A 20,413-nucleotide genomic window follows, 5' to 3' on the forward strand; every position below is an offset into this window, starting at 1 on the left:
ACTTTTCAGTAAATGTTGTTAAAACAACTGGATGTATGTAAGCAAACAAAACAAAACAGAAAGAGAGGGTCCAATTCATAATGCACACCATATGTAAAAGATTAACTCAAACTATGTTGTAGATCTAAATGTAAATCATACATTTATAACATGTTTCAGGAGAAAATCTTTGTGACCACAGGATAGGCAAAGTCTTTTAGATTCAACATCAAAGTACAATCCATAAAAGAAAATTTTGATAAATTGGACATTATCAAAATTTAAAACTTCATACTTCAAAAGACACTATTAAGAAAATGAAAAGACAAGCTACAGAATGGGTGGAAATATTTGCAAAGCATATATTTGACAAGGGACTTGTATTCAGAATCTATAAAGAGTTCTCAAATTCAATAAAAAGAAAACAAGTAATCCAATTAAAACATAGACAAAATATGTGAAGAGACATTTTACCAAAGAATATATATGCATGGCAAATAAATGCATGAAAAGGTGCTCATGATCCTTAGCAATTTTAAAACCACAAAACCACTACACACCTATGAAGATGGCTATAATCTAAAAGACTGATCATGTCAAGTGTTGGCGAGGATCTCAACTTGATACTCTTCTAATGGGAATGTAAAATGATAGAACCACCTCAGAAAAAATAGTTTGGCAGTCTCAAGATCTACAGCTACCATATGATCTAACCATTCCAACTAAAAATATACAAGCACATATGTTCATACTAGACTTGACATAAATGCGAATGACAGCTTTATTTGTAATAGCCCCAAACTGAAAACAACTCAAAGGTCCATCAACAGGTGAGTGGATAAATACATGAGTGTATTTACATACCATGGAATGCTACTCTGCAGTAAAAAGGAATGAAGAAGCCATACAGCAGAAATATGAACAAATCTCAAAATATTTATACTAAGTGAGAGAAGTCAGAGAGAAAAGAGTGCATACTGTATGATTCTATTTATATGAAACTCTAGAAAATGCAAACTAATCTATAACAACAGAAAACAGATCAATGGTTGCCTGGGAAGGGTGGGTGGGGGATGAGATGGGGGAGTAATCACAAAGGGGCAAACTTTTACCAAATAAAAGTGAAGATGATGGGTCTATTCACTACCTTCATTGTAGTGAGGGCTTTAGGTGTGTATATACGTGTCAATACTTGTAAAACTGCACACTTTGAATATGTGTAATATGTCTATAAAGTTGTTTTTTAAAAAAGCAGCAACAGCAAATCTTGATCTCTGGTTCATATGTACCCTCAAATTGCAGTGAATTTTGAAGAAGCTAAGCTCTTCCTAGAACTTTCCCGCTAAGTTCCACTGTGCTCTAATAGGGATGTGCCTGCAAATTCTGCACATCAGGAAACTTCTAACCAGGAAATGAAACTCTTCCTGTCCCCACTTCCTGTAGGTGCTCCCAGTCTCTACAGGGCTCTCTCTTGGAACCTCCTCCCTGACTTAGATTAAGTTAGGAGAGAAGTGGGGGGATGCGGGTGAGAAGGGAGTATCCCCTCTATAAACATTGCACTTTCTGAAATGACTATAACAAATTTCTGTCCCTCTCCTGACCTATCTTCTTGTGCAGACTGGTGGGGGACAGGGAGTGGGTGGTTCTTCAAAGCTTCAGTGAAGATTAGGCATACCTGGGATGTTTATTTGCCTCCAAAGGTGATTTCTGACCCCGATTGTTAGCAGTTGCAGGGCAACCTCCTGCTCAGATGGAAAACTCAGGAGAACAACCTCCTGCTCAGACAGAAAACTCGGGAGAAAGGGAGACTTGCTGACTGGTTCAGGCCTTGCGAGATGAGGAGGCTTTTTAAGTGGGAAGTGGGTAGGGGCAGCCGTGGGTCCAGAAAGCTTCAAGCTGCCTATCAAGCTAAGAAAGTAAATCTTTAATGACCTCTCTTTTGGGAGAATTAAGAGTTGGGGCAGCCAGATCGGGAAGGCAGCAGAGTTTTGTCTCAGGCTTTCTTCCCCTACACTCTTTTTCCCTTTTTTTGCTCCTCTCTTCAGCACTCAATGTTGCTGATGAAGGAGACATAGAAAACTCTTTTTTGTCTAATATTTTTCTACTATGAATGTAATTTGTAACATACAACTGTTTACTCTTGACCAAAAGTAATTAAATATTTAAATCACGCACACATCATGTCAATTAGATTAGGTTTTAATGATGCCTGCTGTATTCTGGAGGTCCTGAGAGATGGGAGAAAAAATATCCTTGTAAAGGTCTCATAGGAAACTCTAGAACAAGTTTGTACAACCGATGGGCTTGCATGGGCCGCATGCAGCCCAGGATGGCTTTGATGCAGCCCGACACAAATTTTTAAACTTTCTTAAAACATTATGAGATTTTTTTCAGTTTTTCTTTTTTAGCTCATCAACTATCATTAGTATTTTATACGTATTTTATATTTGGCCCAAGACAATTCTTCTTTTTCTGATATGGCTCAGGGAAGCAAAAAGACTGGACACCCCTGCTGTAGAAGATTCTCTCTCTGAACTGTTATCTAGAGTTTATCATTTACTCTTTGTTCCCATAAACTGACCTCCCACTTCTAACCTGGCATGAAATTCTCTGCCTCGTCTTTGAGGCTCTTGAGCAAGCCTTACAAGGATGTCTGAGACCCTGACACCCAGCCCAGTTGTGGTTAATGTGAAACTTTACAAGCAGATCTGCCAGTGAGCATTTTTCTGGGTTTCCAACCTTGCCCAAATGGGCTAAATCAATCATCGGTCTGACTGCCTTCTGAGGAAGTCAGGATAAGGGTCTAGTTATTTATGACAACCTCCTGAAGGCTTCTCTCTGCGAACTAGTTCCCCAGGAGAGGAGGTGGTCATTAAACCACCCACCTCCACTGTGCCCTTCCCTTATAAACAAGATCTTATTCTTTAAGTGCGTGCTGATGCCAAGAAAGAGATTAGTTTGGTGGAGGAGAGGGAAATTCAAGCAAAAACTTACAATGGATCTTAGAGCTACAGAAAAATCACCTTGCCCACTCTGTAACAAGGGCCCTAAGATCCAGGGAAGGAATGTGTCTGAGCCTACACATGCCATTCAGAAGCAGGACTGGAACTAGAAGTCAAGGGCCCCTCTACCCCTCAGCCAAGGATTCTTTTCTGTAGCCATTTTTATTTTCAGAGAAAATTTCTGAGTAACTGCAAGATGTCTCAGAATCCTGCAAACATATTCATTTTTCTTTCTTTGAGAACTGAGTTTCATGATCAGGATGAAACTTCCTTTTCTGGAATGGGGTACCTCAGAATCTTATTTTGATTGGAAGAAGGAGAGATCACCTTTAAGAATGCAGATAGAGCTATAGAGCAGGAGAAACCCTTCCAACAATCCCTGGGAGGTCATTTGTATTAACTCCGTGTTGTAGATTAGCAAAGGGAAGATCAAAGAGTTAAAGCAGTTTGCCCTACTCAGTATTTGAATCCATGGGTGATTAAATTTGAATGATTTAAGAAATAAAAGAGAATAGAGATGGAGGCCAAAACAGCACCTTTACAGGTTATAGTTGGAGACAAATGGGTCTTCTGGCAGAGAGTGAATAGATGCTCAGCAAACCTGCTTCTTCTTGTTGCTGGCCATCGTTAGACCACAGTTTCCAGCCTTGTTCCTTGTATGTGGTAATGTGACTGACTTCTGGCCAGTAGAATGTGGGCAGAAGTGTTACACATCACTTACCAGTAAGATCCACAAAATTCTCCAACATATAATTCTCCATTCTCCCTCTTTTTCTTCATCTGCTGGTTGAATGATCCAAGAAGGCCCTAGAACAAGATTTTTCAACTTTAGCACTACTGGCATTTAGGCCAGAAAATTCTTTATTAGAGATTGTCCTGTACACTGTAGGATATTTAGCAGCATCTCTGGTGTCTACCAACCAGATGCCAGTAGCATTTCCCACTCTCCAGTTGTGACAACCAAAATGTTTCTAGACATTTCCAAATGCCCCATCTGTGGCAAAATCATCCCCGGTTGAGAACCACTGTTCTAGAAGATGCCAGAGCCACACAACAGAGGGAACTTGGGTCATGAACGACTGCATGAGGCAGAGCACCCTTTTCACATCTTTCAGTGACATGAGCGAGAAATTAACTTTTAGGCTGGGCATGGTGGCTCATGCCTGTAATCCCAGCACTTTGAGAGGCCAAAATGGGCAGATAGATCTCTTTGCCCATGCTGGTTTCATGGGCAACATGGTGAAACTCCATCTCTACAAAAAATATATATATGTATACAAAAGTTAGCCTGGTGTGGTGGCATGTGCCTATGGTTCCAGCTACTTGGGATACTGAGGTGGGAGGATCACATGAACCCAAGAGGTCGAGGGTGCAGTGAGCGTGATTTTGCTACTACACTCCAGCCTGGGTGACAGAGTAAACCCTGTCTCAAAAAAAAAAAAAAAAAAGAAAAAGAAAAAAAGAAAAGAAAAAAGAAAAAAAGAAAAGAAAAGAAAAATAAAATAACTTTTACCACAGTTTGGGAGATGTTGGTTTCAAAGGTATCCTGAATGACATAGTACAGCTAAATCATCCCCCTAAGTAGGCAGACTTGCCCAACCAAGCAGAGCAGTCCTATGCGAGGCCATCCTTGGCTATAAGGACAAGGCCCAAGAGCAAGAGCAGAAAGTGTGCTTCTCTTAGACAGACAGTTCTCAAGATAAAGAAAGTAGCAGAACTGAGCTTTATATGCCCTAAATTTCTTCCCAAATTCACCAATCAGATGTCACTTCTCATCTACAGGGGCAGATAAATCTGAAATGTGCAGAATGAAAAAGGCTTCTTCTCAGAAACTCCCTCTTCATGAAACCAGGAGGCTCTGTTCCAGGAGACCCTAGAGCCTACTGTCTTTCCCCTGCACCAGAAGATCTGACTCAGTACAGAAAATGACCTGTATTCTGCTCAGTATGCAATATGGCCTGTGTTCTCATTTTCTCATTAAATGCTTTATCTTATTTTGTTATCGAAGTCAAGGCTCAGTCTTCGGCCAAGGTCGAGGGTCCGTCTGTGACTAGACTGAAGCCTCACTTTGGGACTAGCCAGATTCAGGCCATCAAGGACAGGAGTTGGTCTGTGACAGGAAAACAGAACTGGGCTGGAGAAGGGTAAAATTCATAGCCTCATCCTGAATTAACTTATGAATTTTGCCCAGCGTTCCCATCACACAATCCATTTCCTTTCTTCATTGTCCTTTATATTTCCATTTACTAAATAGGCCAGTGACATACTAACTGCTTCCCATAAAGCTGTCAAGAGAATGCAATGAGTGACCTCAGTCCAGGAGGAGCAGACCAGTGAAAAGGAAATAACTGACTGGAAGCCAAGCAACATGGATCCACATCCAGATCTGATCTGCCACTAACTGATGATTCCAAACTGGACATATTACTTTGCTTCTCTGGACCTCCGTTCCCTCGACATAAAGTAGGAATATTAGGTTGGGCATCTCTTTTAACTTTATTTTAACTGCACTAAGAAGTATTAAATCAAGATCCTGTCTTACATCTACCATTAATGGTAACCACGTGCTGCTGCTTTTCCCTCCCTCATCGCTCCTCAGGTCCAGTTCAACTTTGGATGTTGTGAAACTCATAAAGCTGCAATAGCCCATGATTGGTCTTCTTTATCTCAGACTGTCTCCAAACCCCAGCCTAATTCACTAGGAAAAAGACTAGATACATTCTTAGGACCCTTAAGTTATATTATCCTAGAATTCTAGGATTCTAAGATTCTCATCTACGTCTTTACTATTCTAGATTCTAGTCTAAATAACTGGTAACCTAAAAAGCTTTGAGTCTTAATTCTTGCTTTTTTTTTTTTTTTTAAGACAAGGTCTTGCTCTGTTGCCCAGGCTGGAGTGCAGTGACATGATCATAGCTCACTCCAGCCTCAAACTCCTAGGCTCAAGGGATCTTCCCACTTCAGCCACCAAGTAGCTGGAACTAGAAGCTTGTGCTACCATGCCTGTCTATTTTTTTAGACGGCCATCACAGGCTGGCCTCAAGCTCCTGGGCTCAAGTAATCCACCTGCCTCAGCCTCCCAAAGTGCTGGGATTACAGGCATGAGTCCATTCACGGCTCTTCGAATCTTAATTCTAAAGCCCTAAAAGTCCAGACTTCTAACTAACTTGAGTTAAATGAGGTTACATAATAGTAATAGCTCAAATTTTCACTGGCTCCTGCCCCCAGAGGTCCCAAATTCCTCATAGGTATCTTTCATGTCCTTATGAACACATTTGGTCAGTGAGAATGCAGTACCTTCTGTTCCTCTCTGCAACTTCCACCTTTCCCCCACTCTTCAGCCAGGTCTACCTGTCTACCGCCAAGTGTTACCTGGCCATTTCCCACCCCTACCTCCACCACACACACACACCAGTTAGCTACATCTGTTTAGTCTCATCTAAACCCAATGGAAGACAGAGGCCTAGACTCAAACTAAGCTCCTCACTCTGAAATTCTTATCATTCGATATCTCGGTGCCCCGTATTTCTGTTTCACATAGTTTAGAATTCCAAATTTCTCACAATTTATAATCTGACTATTCTTGGACATTAATAATCTCAGCTTGAAAGACGTTTAGATTCTAAAACACTATGCTTCTAATTCAGTGGGAGATGCCAGAGTATCTCCTACTCCCTCTCAGAGACTCTGGAATCAAGGAAGTCAGAGAGGCCTTAGCCAGCTCTGAGAGAGCCTGTGAGAGGGAGTAATAGGTCTAAGGTGGGAACACCACCACATGGAAAGAGTGCTGTGGACTCAGGGTGGAAGGAAGAGCAATCAAGCTTCTCTGTAGAATGCCCAGAGTGGTCACACCCCAGCAGGCTTCCCAGGCCCTTGGCAAACTGTGAGCACCAACTTAACAACCTCCAATCAAGTGTGTTATTTATTTTACAAGTGACTATAAATATCAAAATAAAACTGAGAGTTTATGTACATGAACTGGGCCCAGAGCTATTAAACTGCTAGTGGCTGTACATTTAGGAAGTTCTCCTCCCAAGGCTAAGGGTGGGACCGCCTGGCCTCTTGCAGGCTTGGTCCTAGCCCCACATCTCCCAGGGTTCAGAGTTTTGGAGGTCTGATTCTTCCCAGCTTGGCTGCAGACCCCTCTAGCTGTGATGAGTGGTGGATACATGGAGTAGGTTTCAGAACAGTGGAAGTGATTTAGGCTTGTGTTGGGAAACTGGGGCCCTGTTCAAATATCTGATTTCATAAGAAGCCCAGAAGGCTGGCAGAAATTCTTGGCCCAACACATCCCAGAGCCAGGAGCATCATCTGCAGCCAGAAGCAAGTAAGTCTCAGCCTGGAGGAAACTGAGGGCAGAAAGAGAATTTTCTCTGTTGTAGCAGGGCTGGGCCTTCAACAGAAATGGCTCCAATATACTCCCTGGTGCTATGGAGAAGTTTTGACACATACCTCTATCAGCCAATCAACTCCTCTGTGTGTCAGTCAGTATGAGGGTCAGCCAGGTCTGTCATTCATGATCATTATCAATAAAGCATTATCACTGACATAAAGCCAGCCCTTAGCCTGGTCTTCAAATCTTTTACATCTTGATCTCAAGCCCTTTCCAGTCTCACGTTCTGGCCCTCTCCATTGTAAACCCCACTGGTTCCCCCAAAATCCTACTTCGCACCAGCACGTCTCAGCCTGCACTCTCTGTTCCCTCCCTCTTCTGGTGGTCATTTACTCAACTCAGATGCAGATGAAATATTTCCTTCTCCTCTATGAATTCTATTCTAACTCCCTAGGTGCTGGGGTCATGCTTCTCTTTAGTACTGAAAGAACTACTTTGTAATGTTCCATTTAAATGTCAGCCTCCCTATTAGACTGCACCATTTCTCATATCTGCATTCCGGGCCCCTAGCACAGGGCCTGGAATGGTATTTTATTTGGATATTTGCAGACATGGAGGAGTAGGAAGTGTGGTTAAAGCATGTCAGAATAAAATGGAAGAATCTGTTTCGATTCAGTGAAAACAAGGTGACCTCTGAAAGGATAGCAGGAGAAAGGCCTGAGTGAGACATGAGGACAGTTTGTGCTGGGCTTTAACCCCAGAGAGATGTCTGGCCTTTATGCTGCTGCTCCTCTCTTTACCGACGGGATGATCACAGGCAGATTACTTAACCTCATCTGTAAAATGATGGTGGCTGTGAGAATTAACTGAGTTCATGTGTGTAAAATACTAGGACAGTGCCTGGCACATAATAAACATTAGAAAGGTATGAACTTTTATAGTAGTAATTGAACTGTTGGAAAGGGTAGTGGTGGTAGTAGTGGCATCATTGTGTAGGTTATGAGGAAAACAAAGCCTTGCTAGCCAGGTTGAAATAGGCAATAGAGGTTGGCTTCTAGCAGAAATTGAGGCTTCCCCACTTTCACCAAGGTTACTCATGCTGTGACCCACATGGATAAAGGTCAAGGGCACTGCTGAGGCCACAGTGAGGGGAGAGTTCTCAGCGTTCTAAAGTAATACTCAGGCTGTCTGTCATGTAACATAGTATGTTTTGGATTTAATTCCTTTTAGGTCCCAGCCCTGTGTCTCTCTGTCTTTCTCTAAGTCTGTGTCCATCTGTCTCTCGGACTATCTGTCTCTCTCTCTCAACTTGAGTGGAAATGTTTTCTTTCCCTTCACTTTCCTTTTCTTAGGTTTTTCTGTTTCATAATTCTCTATCCTTCTCTTCTACCTTAAAGACATGACTAACAGCATAATGTAGTATAAAGAACATCAGATGGGGAGTCAGAAGACCTGGGTTCCAGCCCTAACTTCTGGTGGAATCCTGGTCGAATGTCTTCCCTCTCTGAACCTAAGTGTCTTCCTCTCAACAAAGAAGACCTCAAGTTGCATGTTGTTCAAAAGCCCTTTCTGATTCTGAATGTCTCTAGGTCTCTGTAGCAATGCTCTCATATTGAAATTACTCTGTGCCTATGGAAATCATACAGAGAATTTGGTTTCATTCATTATTCAGCCAATGTTGATTGAGCACAGATAATATGTCAGGCATTCTACTGGGTGATGGGGATCCTGGGGTGAACAGGCCAGACAAAGTCCCTGCCTCAAAGGAGCTTACATTCAAGAGTCTTGAGGAAGATTAGATGATAAACATGTTACTTCACAATCACAGCTAAAGCTAAGAGGAAATGATGTGCACTGCACACCTCCCACGGCAGGTGGTATGCTAGACACAGTGGCCTGGGTCATCCCAGTTGATCCTCACAATCACCTTAAGAGTTATTGTCATGACCATTAACGACTAAAATGAGGCTACAGTAGCTTAGTCAATGTCACCCAGCTAGGTGCGACGGAGAAGCGTCCAACACCACACCTGGTGTCCTTTTCATATGAACACACTCTTTGTTCTCTCTGGATTCTGCATCCTGAGGTCTGGACACACCAGGAAAGCAAATATCAGAGCCCCACCTTCTCAGGAAATACCCCAAGGCACTTTCTCTGGCCCTTGCTGGGACATCTATGACATCTATGCTTCAGACCACCATAGCTCACTCCCTCTGTCCCAACGTCTCAGCAGGGAGAGCTGTGAGATTTGTAGTTGGATTCTGCCCTCCTGGCCCATATCCCTATAAAATAGCAAGCAGAGAAAAGAGGGGGGAACACAATTTTAAAAAATAAACACTGATGCAGATAAGAAATGACTGGGGAGTCTTGGGGATTTATGCCTCATGAAGTGAGATGGCAAAGGAGGCCAGACAGGGAGCAGACAGCCCTGACGCCTCTGCCTCATGGATAATTTATCCCAGAAAGTAGAAGCCTCTGTTTGCAACTTACATAGGCCAGAGTGGTTTTCTGGGTCCTCCTAGCCGACTGTCTGAGGAGACCCAGGCTGAGTCAGGAGTTTTGTTTTTCCAGACTAAACCCACATGTGTGATACTTTTTTATTTCTTTTCACTTCGATGATTTGTTGGAGGTTCATCTTACACTCCCAGTGAGGCTGACAAGATGGAGACCCTTATCCCCGCTGGTCAGGTGAGAAAGTTGAAGCTAAAAGACCCTTATCCAGGCCTGCCCAGGGAATTGGGAGTATGAGCCATTGATGATTGACGTTACAGCTCCCATAGGTATGCATTTCCCTCCTTCTCATTCTCCTTCCCCAACTCTAACCCACTCTTAAATTAACTTTGTTTAGCCAATGAATTAATTCAACTAGTCTTTATGGAGTAATAATATGTACTAAGACTGCTGCAGACACAGAGATGAACAAGATAAAGGCAGATATTACAAACAAATGAGCACTTTTTAAATACATGTTGTTGGTTATTATAAAGATTATGTTAATTGAGGGTCTCTCTCCAATATAATAATCAGCAGAACCGAAAAGCAGAAAAAATTAACTAAAAGCCTTAGAGAGAAAATGAGAGCAGTAATCAATGCTTGGGTCAAGCACAAGAAAGATTATTTGCTGGGTTCTTCTGAAGCAATTCAATGGGCATCGGGAAGTTTCTTGTCCTGGATGATGTCCCAGCAAATGAGTTCATGGATAGGAACATGCTTCAAGATTAATAAGCAGCTGACAGTCACACTCTATTGTGATGTGAATGCTTAACTTGGCTGTGTGGCAGGCCCTCAAGCATTTTTATATCCACCAGCTGCTATAGAGGTAAAGCCCAGTCTTCATGTAGGATGAAAAGAATTCAGGTTTTGGAATCTGATTAACCCGGTTTTTAATCCCCACTAGCTGTATGCTTAGAGCTAGTTGCTTAGCCTCTCCCAATCTGTTTTCTCAACCATTAAATACAGATAGCAATATATACCTCAGAGTTTTGCCTTGGAAACAAATATAAACTACATTAGTCCATATTTCATGTGAGGCCCCAAGATAATGGATACCACTTCTGCAAGTGCAGTGCAGAACCAACCTGTAAGAACTGAAAAAGATGGTATTAAAAGCTACTTTTGAGGTTCCTTGCTCACTACTCAACTCTGGCATATAAGAGAGGTGGGAGAAGCCAAGAACAAAGTGGGGGATTAGATAGGGTTTTTCTGGAAAGGACTGTAAGTACATCATGTGTCTTTGTCCACTCCTTCCATTAACTCAAGCCTGGGGAAAGTGACTTTAATGGGATAGTTGGAGAACGTGATGTTTTCCCTATATTTGGGGGATACTATAAATTGGAATCTGATTCCCACTGCTAAATGTAAAAGGTTAGATGCCGACTGACCAGCTGCCCAACAGAAGAATAAAGGGAGGTTGCTGCACTGGGGACAACCTAAATTCTCATTTTATCAAGGTAGAGAATGCAGATGTGTTCTCTTGAACCAGATCTGGAACACATGAGAGAGAGATGCTCTAAGTCTTCTTAAACCCTGTCAGTGGACCATCTAGTGGGATGAAGGACCTCAGCATAAAGAGGCTGGTGGTGCTGGAAGATGCCTAGGGGCTGGGGAAGGAATCTGAAGGAGCCAGCTGGAATCAAAATGCATTTACCCACATCAGGGATCATCTGCATGAGTTGGGGGTGGGGATTCTCCAAAGAACCCATAAAAATACCCAATGAAAGAAGAAGTAAGGTTAATGCCTGCCAAGCTCAGAGAGACCCTGAATCTTCAGTTCTATACTCGTCCAGTAAGAATTCTCCTGTTCCTCTTCCTTCTTTTTCTCTTCCCATTCCTGACAATAGAGATATAAAAAAAAATCCACAATGGTTAGCAAGATGTAGACAGAGAAGGAGAAAGAAGAAACAGCCCCTTTCTCACTGCAGGAGATTGAGCCCCTTTCTCACTACAGGCCAGCAGCAGTGCCAGGTTCAAGCAAGTAGTGAGGAAAAAAAAAATCTTGCTTTTAAAGGAAGTTTGAAGTTTATTACTGCTATTATTATTAACAGGTTAACAGTAGTGCTACAGTTTAAATGTGTTCCCTGAAAAGCGTGTGTTAGAAACTTAATCCCCAATGCAACAGTGTTGGGAGGTGGGGCTTAATGAGAGGTAATTAGGCCATGAGGGTTCCACACTCATGAATGGATTAATGCCAATTATAAAAGGGTGTGAGGCTAGGAGTTCAATCTCTTGCCCTCTCTTTGCCTTTCCGCTATGGGATGATGCAGCAGGAGGGCTCTCGCCAGATGCCAGATCTTTGATCTTGGACTTCCTATCCTCCAGAACTTTAAGAAATAAATTTCTGTTCCTTCTACATTACCCAGTCTCAGTTATTCTGCTACAACAGCACAAAATGGACTAAGATGAGTAATAGTAATATCCTAGACATGTTAATTACTGAGCAGAAACAATATTTTGTGATTTAAGACAAATGGGGAAATTTGTGTTACCTAAGAGAAAACAGAAGAGTCAGATTTCAACAAAAAGGACAAAAAGAGACTCAGATGGGCAGAATGACTGATGAAAGTTGTTTCTTGATTATTCCCCCATGAGTCTGGCTTATTCAATGTAACAGTTACATGAGATAACATTGTCATCCCTTCCTTGAACACAGTTGGCCTGAGTATATCTGAGTTTTCATCTACCATGTCTCTGGACTTGGTTGACCAGCAGTGGACAAAGTCAAATAGCTAAGTTGTCTTCGAGCAGCTACTGTGGATCTGGCCTTTTCTCTAACCCAAGGGTAGAGATAGGAGAAGACTCAGTCTTAATCCTTGGCCAGCATGCAGTTCACTGGGTTGGAAACCCCTTAGAGATGTACGGATGGGGTGGCAGAGACCAGAGAGGGGTTAGTTTCCCAAATTCATTGTACAGTCAGGCGTGGAGCCTGGTTCTCCTCTATCCCTCTTCCCTAGCTATCCTATTACTCCCTCCACACAACCTCCACCTGGAAACCTAAGACAGGGTAGAATCAAGTGCTGGGTTGACCAATCTGATGGTATCTACCATTTATTGAGCATCTACTATGTGCCAGGTTTCTTATATAAGCTAGCCCTAATTCTAATAATAACCTTGCAAGGTAGTGGTATCAGCAGGTTTTTCACAGATGAGGAAATTGAAGTCCATGAGGTTAAATGACTTGTCCATGGTCATATGGTCATTAAGGGTAAAGCTGGGATTCAAACCAGTCAGCCTGACTCCAAAGCCAGTGATCTTGTTACACTGACTTACCATCTCTCCTGAGAGCTGCTGGAGCCAGGAAGGAGTGGTGCCAGCAAGGCTATACGTGGGTCCTCAAAGCCCCAAAGGGAGCCCCTAGCCTTCCCACAGTGTCGTCTTTGTGGAAAAGAAACACTGCAGATTGGCCCACATGCTCACCCAAAGCCAAAATGACCAGAATAGGTTTGCACATTACCAATTCCTTCCAAGCAACTAAAAGTGATGCAAATTTTTAAAATTATAAAGCTGAATAACTTTTAATTAGTTGGCAAATTACACGGCCAGAAGGGCCTTACTCTGTTCTCTGAAGTAGATATTAACTTTATTAACTTTGTTCCTTTTGCAAGTTGAGTTGGTTCTTTGTGAAGGTGGGCGCGTGCGAGTGTGGTAAGTTCTCATTTTATTTGGCAGGAATTTTGGCTGAGGTTTGCAAGGAAAAGTTACTTTTAGATTTTTCTTCTGATGGTGAACTTGGCCTCCCTTACTCCCTACTGAAACTCTACTCTGCAGGCGGAAACAGGGGATAAAAAAAGGATAAAGAAAGAAAGAAATTAGGAGCCGAAAACAACTGAAGAATAAATAATCCTCTTAAACCAGTCACTGGGAGAGCCTTAGACAGGGGAAGTGGGGGTGGGGAGCAGGCGGAGTAGGTTCTGGTTGGGTGATTCACTTACTAGCCGGCTTTCTGACCTTGGACAAATGACCTAATCTGTCCAGGTCTCTGTTACCCTGTCTGTAACATGGAGAGGATAACCCCAGCTCAAAGGCCTCCCTCAGGTCTGCTGAGAGGATCAAGTGGGAAATCATCTGATAAAGTGATTTGACTTTTACAAAGCACTGTCCAAATAGAAGTCTGTGGTGTTATCTCTGACATCTGAAGCGAGGTCCTTGGATGTTCCTGGAGTCAAATTTGACAACAAGGAAACTTTCAGCATGACTGAGAAAAGGGTCTCCCTTAGCTCAGCTCCTAGGAGGAGATATAAAATGTGAATCTGTGGGTGGGAGTGATTGTGCTGGGCACATTTAACGTATGTCAGCATGCACTCACACCTTTGAGTGTGCACATCTTATTGCTTGTATACACAAAAGTGGTGTGTGTGAATGCCTGTGTCAATATGGTGGGCAGGGAGGGTCATTCATTCATTCCACAAATGAGTTTTGAGGATTTACTCTGCTCTCTAGATGCTGGAGATTCAGTGGAGAACAAGACAGACTAGCATTTGCATGTATGTAAGAGTGTTTATAAGAGTGTTTACAAGAAAACATGAGTTCTTAAGTGTATGGAGTATCAAGTGCATATGTGAGAATATATGTGTGAAAACACATGTCCTTATGTATTAGGAAGTATGTACTTGCATAAGAATTTGCATGTGAGTGTTTGAGAATCCGTGTATTTGTACCTATGTGTGGTGAGAGAAAAAAAGAGAAACAATCCCTGGTCACTCTATAGGGCATCAAACTTTGTTAAAATACCTTAGAGCTGAAAGACCCTGTCTTAGTTCATTTGTGCTGCTATAATAAAGTATCAGAGAACAGAAATTTATTTATTATATAGTTCTGGAGTCTGGGGAGTCCTAGATCAAAGCACTGCCATTGGTCTCCGGTAAGGGTTGCTCTCTGCCTCTGAGATGATGCCTTGTTGCTGTGTCTTCCGGAGGGAAGGAACACTGCATCTTCACAAGGTGGAAGGCAGAAGGCGAGACAGTGCTCCCTTTAACCTCAGCTCTTTCATAAGGGGGAAAATCCCATTCATAAGAGTAGAACCCTCATGACTTAATCGCCTCCCATAGGCCACACCTCTTAGTACTGTTGCATCGGGGATTCTGTTTCAACATGGATTTTGGAGGGAACACAAACATTCAAACCATAGCAGACTGAGATATCATCTAGTTCAATCCTTAACATTCCAGATAAGGAACCAGAGAAAGGAAACAGTGTGTATAAGGTGACCCAATGGCCAAACAAGGGCCAGAATGTACACCCACAGCTTTTGAGCCCAGGCATCTTTTCCTAATGGGGATGTGTGTAAATGCGAATGTAAACTGTGCATCTGCAAGGAAGAATCTGGGAGATGAAATGGAAAGGTTCGCCTGGCTCGAATATGGAGAACCCTGAATGCCATGCCAGGAGGATTTGAGCAGGAAGGCACAGTGGTCAGGCTTCTGCCTTCTAGGTGCCCTTCTGCTGTGGAGAAAATCAGCTGGAGCAAGAGACACTGCAGGGGAGAGATTGTGAGAGAGCAGGTGGAGCCGTCCAGGTGAGAGGGTACGACACCTGAATTAGGGAGAGGGGAATAAAGGATGAGATGGACAGGGGAATGCTTTGAGCCTAGAATCAGAGGCTTTTATATGCATTAGGATGTGGAAAGTGAGCTCATACATTGCAATCGTTTACACAATAAGGCAGTTTCCCCTAAACCTGAAAACCAGGAGGAGCCTGGGAGATTTTACAAGCATCTCATTAAAACTTCTCAATAGTCTTGTGAGGTGGCCATTATTTTCCTCATGTCACTGAAGACAATTGTGGCTCAGAGTGAGAGGCAGCTGCCCAAAGACACACAGTCTGATTTTGGTGGATCTAAAATAAGAACCCAGGTCTTATTTGCTTAACAAAATATTGAATAAGTCAGCAATCACTTATTAAGCATCTACTTTGTGCCAGGAACTGTACTTGGCACTTTAGGAATGCTACTTCATGTCAGCCTTCCAATGACCTTTTCTCCATTTTTCCAGTGAAGAAAATGAGATTCAGGGGTATGACCAAGAGTACACAGTTGGTTCAACCTGTACCTGAACCCAAGTCATCTGATTCCAATGCCCATCATTCTCAACAATTTTGCATTTCCTTTCAAAATCAGGACACATGTACATGCTGTAGTTTAGGAAGAAGTGAATTTAGGAATTCCCAACCCTACAGAATGTACAGTCTTAGATTATGGGCTGATTCAAAACAGTTTTATCAAATGCCTGGGTGATAATCCATGCTGCAGATTAAAGAGTCCTATTCCTAATCATCAAAAACCACATACAGGAAGTCAGATTGGGCCTCCTAAATCCCATTGCCTGCCTTTCTCAGAGGTAGAGGAACTGTGGTCTCTACTGGGTCCCAAGAGCAACCATACAGGGTTGGAGGCTGGAAATCAAGACATGCAGGACACAGGGTCCCAGTAATTTCATTGTGAGGCTCAGGCAAGACCTTGTGGGTATGGGTCCTTCCAGCTCCTGCCATCTGGGATTCTACGTCCTCATCCACTCACAGACACAGTGTGCTTTTCCTTCAGTGACAGAAGCCTTGGTCTTTGCATCAGTGCCAGCCTGGTTCCCTCACCCTGAGCAAGTATAGGCACTAAAGGCTTTCATGTCGCACACTCAGACCTGCTTCCTCAGATCCTGAGCCCACCCTGTCTAATGCAGAGAAGATAATGAGCACCTCCCACTGGAGGCTGAGATCTAGAATTTGTCTGATTTTCCTAAGGCCTGTCTCAGGTTCAACTGCACTGAGACTCTCCAGCCCTGCCACTCTTTCAGATGTTTCCTGCTTTCTACTCCATTCCCGTTTCCTCAAATCGCTGACTGGCATCCTAATATAAACCAGACAGGACGTGGAGAACTTGTCTTCCAAGACTGCCATGTATGTCCCTGAGATACCCACTGCCAGCCCTAGTCAGAGGCCCTGGATGAGGCATCAGAATGGATAGGGCCTAAATACCACACCCCCTCCTGAACTTTGATCTCCAAAACTGGTCACTCTGATAGCCTGAGGCTATGCCAGCTCCAATACTACCTTTGTCTTCCCCTACCAACTTCTCTGCCAAGACCCCAACATGCCTTTGGTCAAACTTACCCATTTTACCTCAGTTGAGTTTATTTCTTCTGACTTTTTGGTCCCGGAGTCTCTAACCTCACCCCACCCTAATTCCTGAAACTAATTCCTGGCCCCACTTGAAAGGCCTTTCAGACTGAGTGAAAGTAATCTTCTACCCCAAGCACGCTGACACATCAAGTCCCCATGGGTACTTTTTTCCTGACCAGAAATGCCATCAGAAAGTCCAGGAAGGGCTTGGCATACTGCCCTCATCAAGGTCTCATCAACGTTCATTCCAAGAAAACATAATTGTCAGAAAACACACCCAAGAAAGTGGCCAGGAAGCAACCAGTCATCCGAATTATTTACTGTCACCTGGAACCTAGCCAACTAGATGCCGGCCATGCAGACACTGGGAAAATATTTATGTGGGTCTTGATGGATGCTTGGCCAGGAATGACTGCCCCCTGTCATCTTTCCTTCCTCCTGATAAGGTAAAGCTACACATGTCAGACAGCTCTTAGAAGAGCCCGACAGCCAAGGCCTGGCATCCGATCAGAGCAGGGTGAGCAGCCAGTCCTTGGTTCCAGACTTGTCTCTGCTACCAAATAGTTCTGCCCCTCCCAGGGCCTCAGCTCCTCCATCGAGTAGACTGGATGAACTCAAGGTCTCTGTGATCCTATGAGATTGTGACTCAGACAGAGTCAAATGTATTTTCCAGATCTGCCATCATGATGCCATTGGTTCATCACAGACGTATTTTTCTTGGCGTTGTGGAACGTTCTTAAAATTCCAACATCCTAGGATTTCTCTATTCACTGTTCCAGTTTCTGTAACCAGATGGGAGAACTCCATCTGGAGGAGGAAGATCTGAGCTTAAAATAAAGGGGTAAAATGGAAGAGAGGGAATTGAGTTCAAGGAATGTTTCTCATGCATCCACTAATTGCAAAGCACAATGCGGAGCCCATGCTGGTGGCGGAGTGTCCCCATGTTTTGTCCTCTAAACCACAGGGAGCCCTGGTCCTGTTCTCTATGAGCTTACAATGTCAGTGATGAGGGTGGCCCACAAGGCTCATTTTATTCCCCAATGCTCTTCATGTTTCTTCTTTCTTGTAAACCCCAGGATCTCTGCCTGCTGCCCTCCTCGGTTCTGGAATTCTGTCCTCATCAATGATCATCCTGGGCTCCTTTCTGGGAGGAGTTCTGGCCTCCCAACTCTCCATTCCTTGTAGACAACCTGATCTTGCAGGTCCTTCTCCACTTCAGAGTTTATGGCTAATTCCCTTGAAGACCCACCTGAAGTAGCAATCGTGGATACAGACACAGGACAAAGGTTCGGGAGCCCCCAGAGTTCTCTCAATCATTGTCTCTACTCAGATGCTCCTGATGCCCCCTCTGAGATGCTCAGTGTCATCTCAGGACTTACTGCCTACCTCAGTTTCCCTGAGCAGGAAACTCTTCTGGCCCTTCTCTCTCCTCGGACCTGCACCTCTCTAGGAAGACTCTGTATCCCAATGTGAAAATGTGATCTGCTATAGTGGCCACTGAGGTTGGAATTTGAGTCTTCTAGGCTGAGTGAATGAATTCAATGGGTCTTTTCCCAAGACAGTCATCAGGACAGGCCTGGTTGGGCTTGGGTATCTTCTCAGTTTATCTAGTCTGAAGAACTATTCCTGTGGACTCTCCTTGTCTCCATTCAGCACTTAATGCCTATTATTTGCTAGACATCGTGCAAGACATGAGTAAGGCAATACACAAAGACAGACAAAGCTCTGTCCTCTCTACTCCCCCAGGTGCCTGGGATCCTCAAACCATGGCCTAGGACATGACCAGGCCAGTCTCTCATTCCTTGTCCCCTCATCACAATTCTTTCTAGTTACTTGCCTCACTCACAAAATTATGGCATCATGAGAGATCAGAGGCAAAGGGCCTTTAGAAACCAGACCACCTAAGAAATCAGTAAGAATGAAGCTGTCTGATGCAGGCCAGGAATGGCCTCCCCCAGAAGGCCATGCCCTGTATGGTAGAGCTCTGTGACCAAGGATCACAGCTTGAGAAATGTTATCTTGAAGAGATAGTCGGATCATGTTATCTTACAGAGAGCCAGAGAGGCAGAGCTGAGACCCAGATAGCATGACTGATAGTCCTGAGCCTCAGGACGAGACATTCTACTATTCAGTGTAGATACCTCTTATAATCCTCACAAGAACCCTAAGAAGTAGGCTTTGTTAAATTCCTCTTTGTTCAAACAAGGAAACAGACTGAGAGGGATAAAATGACATCCAAGATCACACGGCTTTGAAGTGATTGAGTATAGATTCATACCCAGATCTCTTAGATTCTAGACTTATTTTTTCCAGAGCCCAGGTACTCGGCTGTTTAAAAAAAATCATGTCGGGGCCGGGCGCGGTGGCTCAAGCCTGTAATCCCAGCACTTTGGGAGGCCGAGACGGGCGGATCACAAGGTCAGGAGATTGAGACCATCCTGGCTAACACAGTGAAACCCCGTCTCTACTAAAAATACAAAAAAAACTTAGCCGGGCGAGGTGGCAGGCGCCTGTAGTCCCAGCTACTCGGGAGGCTGAGGCAGGAGAATGGCGTGAACCCGGGAGGCGGAGCTTGCAGTGAGCTGAGATCCGGCCGCTGCACTCCAGCCTGGGTGACAGAGCGAGACTCCGTCTCGAAAAAAAAAAAAAAAATCATGTCAAGGAACCAATGACCGTAATTAAAATGCCAGTCTCCCAGGAAAGTTGCATTTTAATATTATTTATTCATTCAAGAAGAAAAATAGCTAAAACCTAAATACTATACTCTGGTACCATAGTAGTAAGAGCTACAACATGTCATGAGAAGCCAGGGAAAGCAACAAATAACTTCACCAGAGGTTTTTGATACGGAACTGGAAAGGCTTTTCAGAAGACAGAACATTTGAAGCAAGTTTCTCTCAGAGAAAAGGGGACGGGAGCTCCAATGCACTAAGCTAACAGATATAAAAGATCAGTTTGCTGTGTCTCAGGGGGCATTTGATGGGTGGGGAGAAGCAAGAGATTCAGTTGATGAGGAAGAGAAGGACTTTGGGTGCAAGGCAAGGGAGTCCTTACTTTAAATTTAACACCCCGGGGATCATAAAGTGTTCAACTAGAGAAGCAACACCTTGTACAAGATGACTCTGGGGATGAAGAAATTAATATATCCCAGGGATAGGAACTTATAATGTCAAGAATGATAATAGCAACTCACATGTGAATATCATTCTTATAAATCTTGAAATAAAACACTTTCAAGAAAATTAATTTATTTCTAACATCAATCCTGTGAAGTCAATAACCTCATCCCACTTTTACAAAAGGGGAAGGTAGGGCTTCAAGTCACATGCATCCGTCCACTCTAAGTCCAGCCCCACTCCTCAAGTACACATCTCCAGATAATGAGCTCTTGGACAGTGGCGAGTGTACAAACAGAGCCTGGACTTCTGCCCTGGGCTGGAGTCTAGACCAGCTGCTCTTTGAGTCTGATCTAACTTTGGGATGGTAAAATTCT

The 20,413-nt window shown here is 43.5% G+C and overlaps 1 protein-coding gene across 12 annotated transcripts in view; it reads right to left on the reverse strand.

Moving 5' to 3' along the window:
• LOC105495000 (putative selection and upkeep of intraepithelial T-cells protein 1 homolog) overlaps positions 1–20,413 on the reverse strand; it is a 222,588-nt gene that overhangs the window by 132,224 nt on the left and 69,951 nt on the right. For 6 of the 12 annotated variants that reach the window (XM_071093436.1, XM_071093418.1, XM_071093419.1 and 3 more), the window contains one exon: positions 3,703–3,788. The exons of the other annotated variants lie outside the window; for them this stretch is intronic. The gene's annotated coding sequence lies outside the window, so the exon portion shown is untranslated. The remainder of the gene's footprint in view (positions 1–3,702; positions 3,789–20,413) is intronic. 12 annotated transcript variants of the gene reach the window in all.

Source organism: Macaca nemestrina, chromosome 1 (genome assembly GCF_043159975.1).
Source record: "Macaca nemestrina isolate mMacNem1 chromosome 1, mMacNem.hap1, whole genome shotgun sequence".
NCBI lineage: Eukaryota > Metazoa > Chordata > Mammalia > Primates > Cercopithecidae > Macaca > Macaca nemestrina.